Below are 12,537 nucleotides of genomic sequence, written 5' to 3' on the forward strand. Positions count from 1 at the left end.
TCTATGAGCAATTTGCAGAGCATGCTGTTTTGATTCTGTTGCTCTTCTTTGAGTTGATTCACAGCTTCTTGCAGCTTGGTGAAGATGCTTCTAAGCGAGCCCAATAGTCAAATTGAGGAATTTCTGGGAGGAGCTCATGCGCCCCCCTCTTAATGAGGTTATCTTGAATTTGAGGTCCATCCATCACTTTTTTGGTGATTGGGCATTCAACTGGGATATATTCATCCACGCCCATCTGTACCCCCGCATCTTTACATAACAGACTAATCAAGCTTGGGTAGGCCAATTTGGCCTCAGTGGATTCCTTGTTTGCAAACATGTAAATTTCAACAGGATCAGCTGATGAATCTCTACCTCTTTCACCAGCATAATACAGTGAATCATCACTGCCCTTTTGACAGTGACTTCAGATCAGTTGCTGGTTGGGAGTATAGAACGCCCAATGAAATTCAGCCAACCTCTAGCAACTGGTTTGAGATATCCTCTCTTTAGCTGGTTTGGGACACCTTTTGAATTAGTAATCCACTTGGTTCTAGGGAGGCATATGTCCTCTAGAACTTGATCTAGCCTTTTATCCTTGGCCATTCTCCTATTAAAGGACTCTGGATCATCTTGTAGTTGAGGAAGTTTGAGAACTTCTCTCACTTTGTCAAAGTGGAAGTAAATAATCTTCCCTCTGACCATAGTCCGAAAGGAGTAGAAAGCAGTTCCTTCTAATCTTTGCTTTTCTGTCATCCACAGATTTGCATAGAACTCCTGGATCATGTTTCTTCCAACATGTATCTCAGGATTCACCAGGACTTTCCAGCCCCTGTTTTGAATCTGCTCTTGGATCTCCGGGTATTCATCTTCTTTTAGATTGAACTTAACTTCTGGGATCACTGATCTTCTGCACATAATTTTGAAGTAATGGTCTGTATGTTCTTTGGTGCAGAAATTCTCATGCATCCAAGGTAGTTTTGGATTACTTTCTTTCTTGCCTCTTGAAGCGGTTTGTCTTCCTTTGGGAGCCATGAGATTTGTTTGTTTTAGCTCAGGGATCACAGAAATCACACCAAACTTAGATAGTTGGTTGTCCTCAAGAAAAAATAAAAAGAAGATGAATAGACGGAGAGAAGGATTCGAATGATGGGTTAAAGGGGATGGCTGAATGTAGATTTAAAAGGGAGGGAGGGAATGGGTTTGAATTTCTTTAGAAAAAGATATGATTGAAAGATATGATTGATAAAAGGTAAACATGATATGAAAAAGATAAGGTTTTTTTTTCAAAATTTAAAAGATATGAAAAAGATATGAGGAAGTTAAATCTGAATTTTTGTTTATGCATCTAAGAAATAAAAGATAATATGAATGATTTAAAAAGATTTAAAAAGAAATTAGAAAGATGAATGAGTTTTGGAAAAGAATTGAAAAAAATTGAAAAAGAATTAAAAAGAATTTATAAGATTATGAATTTTTGGGAATAGAAATTAAAAAATGAATGCTTGTAATATTTGGATGCAGAAAATTTTTAATTAAAACATGAAAATTCGAAAAAAATTGAATTGGAAACGAAATTACCTCTCTCCTTGCTGTTCTGGCGTTAAACGCCCATCTGGTGGCCATTTTGGGCGTTTAACGCCTAGCCAGGTACCCTGGCTGGCGTTAAACGCCAGAAATCCTTTGTTACTGGGCTTTTTTCTGAACGCCCAGTATGATGCTGTTTCTGGCGTTAAACGCCCAGAATGCTGCCCATTCTGGCGTTTAACACCCAAAATACCCCTTTACTGGCGTTTTGACGCTAGTGAGCTCTTTTTCTCTGTGATTTCTCTGCTTTATGTCTTGAACCTCTATTTTCCTGACTTATTCACTGAAATCATTAGCTAACATTAGGAACAAAATTAAATAAATTTATATAATTGTTATAAATATCTAATTTTTTATAATAGATGGGTTGCCTCCCAATAAGCGTTTCTTTACTGTCTTTAGCTGGACTTTTTTACTGAGCTTTTTAATTTAGTCTCAGTTTTGAGCACTCTTGCTCAACATCGCCTTCAAGATAATGTTTGATTCTCTATCCATTAACAATGAACTTTTTGTCAGAATCAATATCTTGAAGCTCTACATAACCACCATATGGTGACACACTTGTAATCACCGGGATTTCAATTTCCCAGGAAACAATCTGAGCCTAGAGTTAAACAGCAGGACCTTCTGTCCTGGCTCAAAGACTCTAGATGACAGCCTTTTGTCATGCTATCTTTTTGCTTTCTCTTTATAAATTTTAGCATTTTCGAAAGCATTGAGTCTGAACTCCTCTAGCTCATTCAACTGGAGTAATCTTTTCTCTCCAGCTATCTTAGCATCAAGGTTTAGGAACCTGGTTGCCCAGTAGGCTTTGTGTTCCAGTTCCACTGGTAGATGACAGGGTTTTCCATACACAAGCTGGTATGGAAAGTGTAACAGCCCAGACCACCCGCTAGCACGATATTGTCCGCTTTGGCACACAAGGCCTCACGGTTTTGCTTTTGACGATAGGGATGATAGCCGAAGCCCCCCCACACTCACTCGTCAAAACGCGTCATGCTAGGGAGAGGTATCCACACCCTTATAAGGCATGCTTCGTTCCCCTCTCCAACCGATGTGGGCCTTACAGAAAGGTCCCTATAGGAGTCTTGAATGATGTTCTGTATGCCCACAGAGCATCATCCAGACTTCTTGCCCAATCCCTTTTACGGGTACTTACAATCCGTTCCAGGATTTGTTTTAGTTCTCTATTCGAGACTTCAGCCTGCTCATTTGTCTATGGATGATATAGAGTTGCCACTTTATGGTTAATTCCATATCGGACCAGAGCAGAGTCAAGCTGTTTATTACAGAAATGAGTGTCTCTATCACTGATCAGTATCCTAGGGACACCAAACCTGTTGAAGATATGCTTCTGAAGGAACTTCATCACTGTCTTAGTATCATTAGTGGGTGTTGCAATTGCTTCTACCCATTTAGATACATAGTCTACTGCCACCAGAATATAAGTGTTTGAATATGATGGTGAGAAAGGCCCCATGAAGTCAATACCCCATACATCAAACAACTCAATTTCTAAGATCCCTTGCTGAGGCATGGCATAACCGTGAGGCAGATTACCAGCTCGCTGGCAACTGTCACAGTTACGTACAAACTCTCGGGAGTCTCTATAGAGGGTAGGCCAGTAGAAGCCACATTGGGGAACCTTGGTGGCTGTTCGCTCACCTCCGAAATATCCTCCATATTGTGATCCATGGCAATGCCATAGGATCTTCTGTGCCTCTTCTCTAGGCACACATCTACGGATCATTCCATCTGCACATCTCTTAAAGAGGTATGGTTCATCCCACAAATAGTATTTTGCATCAGAAATTAATTTTTTTGTTTGCTGCTTACTGTACTCTTTGGGTATGAATCTCACAGCTTTATAGTTTACAATGTCTGCAAACCACGATACTTCCTGAATGGCAAAGAGTTGCTCATCCAGGAAGGTTTTAGAGATCTCAGTAGGGGGAGGAACGCTCCTGCTACTGGTTCTATCCGGGACAGGTGATCAGCTACTTGGTTTTTTGTCCCTTTTTTGTCTCTTATTTCTATATCAAACTCTTGCAGAAGTAACACCCATCTTATGAGTCTGGGTTTTGAATCCTGCTTTGTGAGGAGATATTTTAGAGCAGCATGGTCAGTGTACACAATCACTTTTGATCCTACTAAATAAGATATGAACTTGTCAATGACATAAACCACTGCAAGCAACTCCTTTTCTGTAGTTGTGTAATTCTTCTGCGCGTCATTTAAAACATGGCTAGCATAATAAATGACATGTAGAAGCTTGTCATGCCTCTGTCCCAATACTTCAGCAATGGCATGGTCACTGGCATCACACATTAGTTCGAATGGTAATGTCCAGTCTGGTGCAGAAATGACTGGTGCTGTGACCAGCTTAGCTTTCAGAGTTTCAAACGCCTGCAGACACTCTGTGTCAAAGACAAATGGCGTGTCAGCAGCTAGCAGATGGCTCAGAGGTTTTGCAATTTTTGAAAAATCCTTTATAAACCTCCTATAGAATCCTGCATGGCCCAGAAAACTTCTGATTGCCTTAACATTGGTAGGTGGTGGTAATTTTTCAATTACCTCTACCTTAGCTTGATCCACCTTTATTCCCTTGTTCGAAATTTTGTGCCCAAGGACAATTCCTTCAGTCACCATAAAGTGACATTTCTCCCAGTTTAAAACCAGGTTAATCTCTAGGCACCTTTTTAGAACAAGTGCTAGATGGTCAAGACAGGAGCTGAATGAGTCTCCAAATACTGAGAAGTCATCCATGAAGACTTCCAGAAATTTCTCTACCATTTCAGAGAAGATAGAGAGCATGCACTTCTGAAAGGTTACAGGTGCATTACACAGACCAAATGGCATCCTTCTGTAGGCAAATACTCCAGATGGACATGTGAATGCTGTTTTCTCTTGGTCCTGAGGATCTACTGCAATTTGGTTGTAACCTGAATAGTCATCCAAAAAGCAGTAGTATTCATGGCCTGTTAGTCTCTCTAGCATCTGGTCTATGAATGGTAAAGGAAAATGATCCTTTCTGGTGGCTGTATTGAGCCTTCTGTAGTCAATACACATACGCCACCATGTAACTGTTCTTGTAGGAACTAGTTCATTCTTTTCATTATGAACCACTGTCATTCCTCCCTTCTTGAGGACAACTTGGACAGGGCTCACCCAGGGGCTATCAGAAATAGGATAAATAATCCTAGCCTCTTGTAACTTAGTGACCTCTTTCTGCACCACCTCTTTCATGGCTGGATTCAGCCGCCTCTGTGGTTAAACCACTGGCTTAGCATCATCCTCCAATAGGATCTTGTGCATGCATCTGGCTGGGCTAATGCCCTTAAGATCACTTATGGACCACCCAATAGCTGTCTTGTGTGTCCTTAGCACCTGAATTAGTGCTTCCTCTTCCTGTGGCTCTAGAGTAGAGCTTATGATCACGGGAAGAGTGTCATCTTCTCCCAGAAATACATATTTCAGGAATGGTGGTAGTGGTTTGAGCTCGGGTTTAGGAGGCTTCTCCTCTTCCTGAGGAGTTTTCAGAGGTTCTTCTGTTTTCTCTGGTTCCTCCAGATCAGGTTGAACATCTTTAAAAATGTCCTCTAGCTCTGATTCAAGACTCTCAGTCATATTGACCTCTTCCACCAGGGAGTCAATAATATCAACGCTCAGGCAGTCTTTTGATGTGTCTGGATGCTGCATAGCTTTGATAGCATTTAACTTAAACTCATCCTCATTGACTCTCAGGGTTATCTTCCCTTTTTGGACGTCAATGAGGGTTCATCCAGTTGCTAGAAAAGGTCTTCCTAGAATGAGAGTTGCACTCTTGTACTCCTCCATTTCCAGCACTACAAAGTTAGTAGGAAAGGTAAATGGCCCAACCTTGACAATCATGTCCTCAATTATACCTGATGGAATTTTAATAGAGCCATCAGCAAATTGGAGGCATATCCGGGTTGGTTTAAATTCATCGGTCAAACCAAGCTTTTTGATAGTGGATGCAGGTATTAGGTTGATACTTGCCCCAAGATCACATAGAGCTGTCTTGGTACAAGCATCCTCTAATGTGCATGGTATCCTAAAGCTTTCGGGATCTTTAAGCTTTCTGGTAAGCTCTTCAGAATGACTGCACTGCATTCTTCAGTGAGGAAAACTTTTTCAATTTCTCTCCAATCCTTCTTATGACTTAAGATCTCTTTCATGAACTTAGCATAAGAGGGTATTTGCTCAAGTGCCTCTGCAAACGGAATCTTTATTTCAAGAGTCCTGAGATAGTCTGCAAAGCAGACAAATTGTTTATCCTATTCCGCTTGGCGGAGTTTTTGAGGATAATGCATCTTGGCTTTGTATTCTTCAACCTTAGTTGCTGCAGGTTTACTTCCTACAGAAGTGGTTGGAGAAGCCTGCTTAAGGGGGTTGTTATCAGCACTTGCAGGTGTCTGACCCCTTAATGGCGTTTGAACGCTAGCATTGGGTGTTTTTTGGAAGTTTAACGCCAGGTTTCCACCCTTTTCTGGCGTTTGAATGCCAGAATTGGCCATCCTTTGGGCGTTTAACGCCAGTTCTTCACCCTTTTCTGGGCTCTCACTATCCTCAGAGGGGTTTTGAGCAGTGGCTTGGACATGGTTGGCGTTAAACGCCAGAGAAGGGCATCAGGCTGGCGTTTAACACCAGAAAAGGGCATCAGCCTGGCGTTTAATGCCAGAAAAGGTAGCAGAGTTGGTGTTAAATGCCAGAATTGGCACACAGTGGGCGTTTAAACACCAGAAAGGTGCAGGGACCCGAATTCCTTGACACCTCAAGATCTGTGGACCCCACAGGATCCCCAGCTACCCCACCTCTCTTTCTCTCCTCTTCACACTTTCCATAACACTCTTCCCCAAATACCCTTGACCAATCAACTCAACACCTCTTCAAAAACTTGGTGCACGAAATTGTGATCACACTTTTCACAACTCCGCACAACTAACCAGCAAGTGCACACTTATGTAAAACGCCAGAACTGGCACCAGAACTGGAGTTAAACGCCCAATCTGGCACCCAAGCTGGCGTTTAACTCCAAGAATGGCCTATGCACGTGAAAGCTTCAATGCTCAGCCCAAGCACACACCAAGTGGGCTCCGGAAGTGGATTTCTGCACTATCTGCACTTAGTTACTTATTTTCTGTAAACCCTAGTAACTAGTTTAGTATAAATAGCACTTTTTACTATTGTATTAGAGAGCTTTTGATCATCTTTTTGAATCATACTTTAGACGTTTGGAGGCTAGCCTCACGGCCATGCCTAGACCTCTTTTCACTTATGTATTTTCTACGGTGGAGTTTCTACACCTCATAGATTAAGGTGTGGAGCTCTGCTGTTCTTCATGAATTAATGCAAGTACTATTATTTTTCTTTCAATTCACGCCTACTTCTTCTCCAAGATATACTCTCGTACTTAATTCAGTTAAGTCAGAATGAAGGGGTGACCCGTGACAATCACCCACTATCTTTGTTACTCGATTAGCCAAGATCCACGTGCCTGACAACCACAAGTGGTCTACATGATGTTCAACGTAGTCATTGGACGACAGCCAGAGTATATTCTCTTGGGTATCTAATACACAGACCGAGTCTGTGAGATTAGTATCTTCGTGGTATAGGCTAGAACTAATTGGCAGCATTCCTGAGATCCAGAAAGTCTAAACCTTGTCTGTGGTATTCCGAGTAGGATCTGGGAAGGGATGACTGTGAAGAGCTTCAAAATTGCGAATGTTGGGTGCAGTGACAGTGTGCAAATGGATAGAGAGATCCTATTCCGACGCTAGTGAGAACCGACAGATGATTAGCCGTGCGGTAGCTGTACCTGGTATTTTTCATCCGAGAGGATCATACAGCTTGCCATGGAAGGGAGCACGCATGATTAGAAGAAGACAATAGGAAAGCAGAGGTTCAGAAGCAACAAAGCATCTCCAAACACTTATCTGAAATTCCCACCAATGAGTTACATAAGTATCTTTATTTTATTTTATGTTTTAATTATCAAAACTTCATAACCATTTGAATCCGCCTGACTAAGATTTATAGGATGACTATAGCTTGCTTCAAGCCGACAATCTCCGTGGGATCGACCCTTACTCACGTAAGGTATTACTTGGACGACCCAGTGCACTTGCTGGTTAGTTGTGCGGAGTTGCAAAAGTGTGATTGCAATTTCGTGCACTAAGTTTTTGACACCGTTGCCGGGGATTGTTCGAGTTTGGACAACTGACGGTTCATCTTGTTGCTTAGATTGGGTAATTTTATTTTATGTTTAAGCTTTTTATTTTTATTTTCGAAAAATCATTCAAAAAAATATTTAGTTTTCTAAAAATTCATCAAAATTTTTAAGAATGAATTCCACCTTCGAGCTTCATGATGGTATGTTAAAGCTTGGCTGACTATTAAGCCATGTCTAATCTTTTGGACCGAAACTTTAACTTATCATATTCATTGGATTGTTGTATGTAATTGTAATATTAAAGCTTGGCTGGCCATTTGGCCATGTCTAATTCTGTTGGACCGAAACTTTAGAATAACATTGCATCAGCCTTGGGATTCTCATTTATAATTCTGTGCTAAAGCTTGGCTGGCCATTTGGCCATGTCTAATTCTTTTAGACCAACATTGCATGAATCCTGGAATTCTTATTAAAAATTTTGAATTTCTTTATCTTCATTTTCCAAAAAATTTTTTCGAAAAAAAAAATATATACAAAAAAATTAATAAAATCATAAAAACCAAAAAAATTTTGTGTTTCTTGTTTGAGCCTAGTGTTAAATTTTAAGTTTGGTGTCAATTGCATGTTTTAGTTTTTCTTCAATTTTCGAAAATATATGCATTGTGTTCTTCATGATCTTCAAGTTCTTCTTTATGATTGTCCTTGTTTGATCTTTAAATTTTCTTGTTGTGTTTTTTGTTGTTTTTCATATGCATTTTCGAAGTCATAGTATTTAAACATTAAAAATTTCTAAGTTTGGTGTCTTGCATGTGTTTCTTTTCTTAAAAATCTTCAAAAAAATGTGTTCTTGATGTTCATCTTGATCTTCAAAGTGTTCTTGGTGTTCATCTTGACATTCAGTGTGTTCTTGCATGCATTATTTGTTTTGATCTTAATTTTTTATGTCTTGTGTCATTTTGTTATTTTTCTCTTTCTTTATTAATTCAAAAAAATCAAAAATAACATCTTTCCCTTGTTTTATTCAAAAATTTCGAAATTTTGGATTGATTTAGTCAAAGATTTTTAAAATTTAGTTGTTTCTTATTAGTCAAGTCAAAATTTCAATTTAAAAATTCTATCTTTTCAAATCTTTTTCAAAATCAAATCTTTTTCAATTTTCTTTTAATATTTTCGAATTCTTTCTTAAAATTTTTCAAAATCTTTTTCTTATTTCTTATTTCATATTTTCGAAATTATTGCTAACATTTAATGTTTTGATTCAAAAATTTCAAGTTTGTTACTTTCTTGTTAAGAAAGGTTCAATCTTTAAATTCTAGAATCATATCTTTTAGTATCTTGTTAGTCAAGTTATCAACTTTAATTTTAAAAATCAAATCTTTTTTATTTCTTTTCAAATCTTTTTCAAAATAAATTTCAATCATATCTTTTTCAAAAATTTAATTTCAAAATCTTTTTCTAACTTCTTATCTTTTTAAAATTTATTTTCAAATATTTTTCAATTAACTACTTGACTTTTTGTTTTAATTTTAAAAAAGTTTACTATTTCTTATCTTTTTCAAAATCAGCTAACTACTTTTTCACTTCTTAATTTCGAAAACTAACTAACAAGTTTTTCAAAAAAATTTTTTAATTAATTAATTTATTTAGTTTTCAATTTGCCTTTATTTCTTTTCTTAAATTTCAAATTCTAACTAATAATTAAAATAAAAACAAAAATATTTTTCTTTTCTTTTAATTAATATTCGAATTCCCTCTCTCATCTCTTTCTATTTATTTTATTTATTTATTAACACTTCTCTTCTACTCATAATTCGAACTCTCTCCCTCTCTCTGTGTTCGAATTCTTCTTATTCTCTCTCTACCTCATTCTTCTATTCTTCTACTCACATAAAGGAATCTCTATACTGTGACATAGAGGATTCCTCTTCTTTTCTGTTCTCTTCTTTTTCATATGAGCAGGAATAAGGATAAGGACATTCTTGTTGAAGCTGATAATGAACCTAGAAGGACTCTGAAGAGGAAGCTAAGAGAAGCTAAAGCACTACACTCTGGAGAGGACCTTACAGAAATTTTCAAAAAAGAAGAAGACATGGCAGCCGAACACAATAACAATGGTGGAGATGCAAGGAAGATGCTTGGTGACTTTACTACCCCATCTTCTGACTTCCATGGAAGAAGCGTCTCAATTCCTACAATTAGAGCAAATTTGAGCTTAAGCCTCAATTAGTTTCTCTAATGCACCAGAATTGCAAGTTTCATGGACTTCGATTGGAAGATCCTCATCAGTTCTTAGCTGAATTCTTGCAAATCTGTGACACTGTTAAGACCAATGGGGTTAATCCTGAGGTCTACAGACTTATGCTTTTCCCCTTTGCTGTAAGAGACAGAGCTAGGACATTGTTAGACTCACAACCTAAAGAAAGCCTGAACTCTTGGAAAAAGTTGATCAATGTTTTCTTGGCCAAATTCTTTCCACCTCAAAAATTGAGTAAGCTTAGAGTGGAAGTCCAAACCTTTAGACAGAAGGAAGGTGAATCCCTCTATGAAGCTTGGGAAAGATACAAGTAATTGATCAGAATGTGTCTTTCTGACATGCTTTCAGAATGGAGCATCTTATGTATATTCTATGATGGTCTGTCTGAATTGTCTAAGATGTCATTGGACCACTCTGCTGGTGGATCTCTTCATCTAAAGAAAACACCTGCAGAAGCCCAGGAACTCATTGAAATGGTTGCAAATAACCAGTTTATGTACACTTCTGAAAGAAATTCTGTGAATAATGGGATGACTCAGAAGAAAGGAGTTCTTGAGATTGATACTCTGAATGCCATATTGGCTCAGAACAAAATATTGACTCAGCAAGTCAATATGATTTCTTAGAATCTGACTGGATTGCAAGCTGCATCCGGCAGTACTAAAGAAGCCTCCTCTAAAGGAGAAGCTTATGACCCTGAGAATCCTAGAATGGAAGAAGTGAATTACATGGGAGAATCCTATGGAAACAATTATAACCCTTCATGGAGGAATCATCCTAATTTTTCATAGAAGGATCAGCAGAAGCCTAATCAAGGCTTCAATAATAATGGTGGGAGAAATAGGTTTGGCAATAGCAAGCCTTTTCCATCATCTTCTTAGAAACAAACAGAGAATTCTAAGCAGAGCCTCTCTGACTTAGCAACCATAGTCTCTGATCTATCTAAGACCACTCTTAGTTTCATGACTGAAACAAGGTCCTCTATTAGAAATTTGGAGGCACAAGTGGGTCAGCTGAGTAAAAGAGTTACTGAAACTCCTCCTAGTACTCTCCCAAGCAATACAGAAGAGAATCCAAAGAGAGAGTGCAAGGCCATCAATATGTCCAAAATGGCCGAACATATAGAGGAGGAAGAGACAGTGATTTCCACTACAGAAGACCTCAATGGACGTCCACTGACTACTAAAGAGTTCCCTAATGAGGAACCAAAGGAATCTGAGGCTCATACAGAGACCATAGAGATTCCACTGAACTTACTGTTGCCATTCATGAGCTCTAAAGATTATTCGTCCTCTGAAGAGGATGAAGATGTTATTAAAGAGCAAGTTTCTCAGTATCTAAGAGCAATCATGAAGCTAAATGTCAAGCTATTTGGTAATGAGACTTGGGAGGATGAACCTCCATTGCTCATCAATGAACTGAATGCCTTGGTTCAACTAAAATTACCTCAGAAGAAACGGGATTCCGAAAAGTTCTTAATACCTTGTATCATAGGCACCATGACCTTTGAGAAGGCTCTGTGTGACCTGGGGTCAAGAATAAACCTCATGCCACTCTCTGTAATGGAGAAACTAGGGATCTTTGAGGTACAAGCTACAAGAATCTCACTAGAGATGGCAGACAAATCAAGGAAACAAGCTTATGGACTTGTACAGGATGTCTTAGTGAAGGTTGAAGGCCTGTACATCCCTGCTGATTTCATAATCCTAGACACTGGGAAGGATGAGGATGAATCTATTATCCTTGGAAGACCCTTCCTAGCCACAGCAAGAGCTGTGATTGATGTGGACAGAGGAGAGTTAGTCTTTCAATTGAATGAATACTACCTTGTGTTTAAGGCTCAATGATCTTCTTCTGTAACCATGAAGAGGAAGCATGAAAAGCTTCTCTCAATACAGAGTCAAACAGAGCCCCCACACTCAACTTCTAAGTTTGGTGTTGGGCGGCCACCATTAAGCTCTGAGTCTCTGTGAAGCTCTCTAAGAGCTCACTGTCAAGCTATTGATATTAAAGAAGCACTTAGAAGGAGGCAATCCAATGTTATTTAATTATATTTATTTTTATAGACATTTGTTTTCCATTGTCATGTCATGTTTTCTTTAGGAAGATGATCATGTGGAGTTACAAAAATAACTGCAGAATTAAAGCAGAATGAAAAGCAGCATCAAAAACAGCACACCCTGGAGGACAGGCTTACTGGAATTTAAACGCCAGTAAGGATAGCAGAATGGGCGTTTAACGCCCAGTCTGGCAGCATTCTGGGCATTAAGCGCCAAAATTGGCAGACAGACTGGCGTTTAACGCCAGAAAAGGGTGTCTGGTGTCTGGTTGGCGTTAAACTCCAGAAAAGGGCATCAGCCTGGCATTTAACGCCAGAAAAGGTAGTATAGTTGGTGTTAAACGCCAAAAATGGCACACAGAGGGCGTTTAAACGCCAGAAAGGTGTAGGGACCAGAATTCCTTGATACCTCAGGATCTGTGAACCCCACAGGATTCCCACTTACCCCAACTCTTTTTCTCT

The 12,537-nt window shown here is 38.9% G+C and overlaps 1 non-coding gene across 1 annotated transcript; it reads right to left on the reverse strand.

Annotated features, from left to right (window-relative positions):
• Positions 1–10,252: 10,252 nt before the first annotated feature.
• LOC112725386 (small nucleolar RNA R71) lies at positions 10,253–10,360 on the reverse strand. The gene has a single exon (XR_003164497.1). It is a non-coding gene; the product is annotated as a small nucleolar RNA R71 (small nucleolar RNA).
• Positions 10,361–12,537: the final 2,177 nt, after the last annotated feature.

The sequence above is a fragment of the Arachis hypogaea genome, chromosome 11 (genome assembly GCF_003086295.3).
Source record: "Arachis hypogaea cultivar Tifrunner chromosome 11, arahy.Tifrunner.gnm2.J5K5, whole genome shotgun sequence".
NCBI lineage: Eukaryota > Viridiplantae > Streptophyta > Magnoliopsida > Fabales > Fabaceae > Arachis > Arachis hypogaea.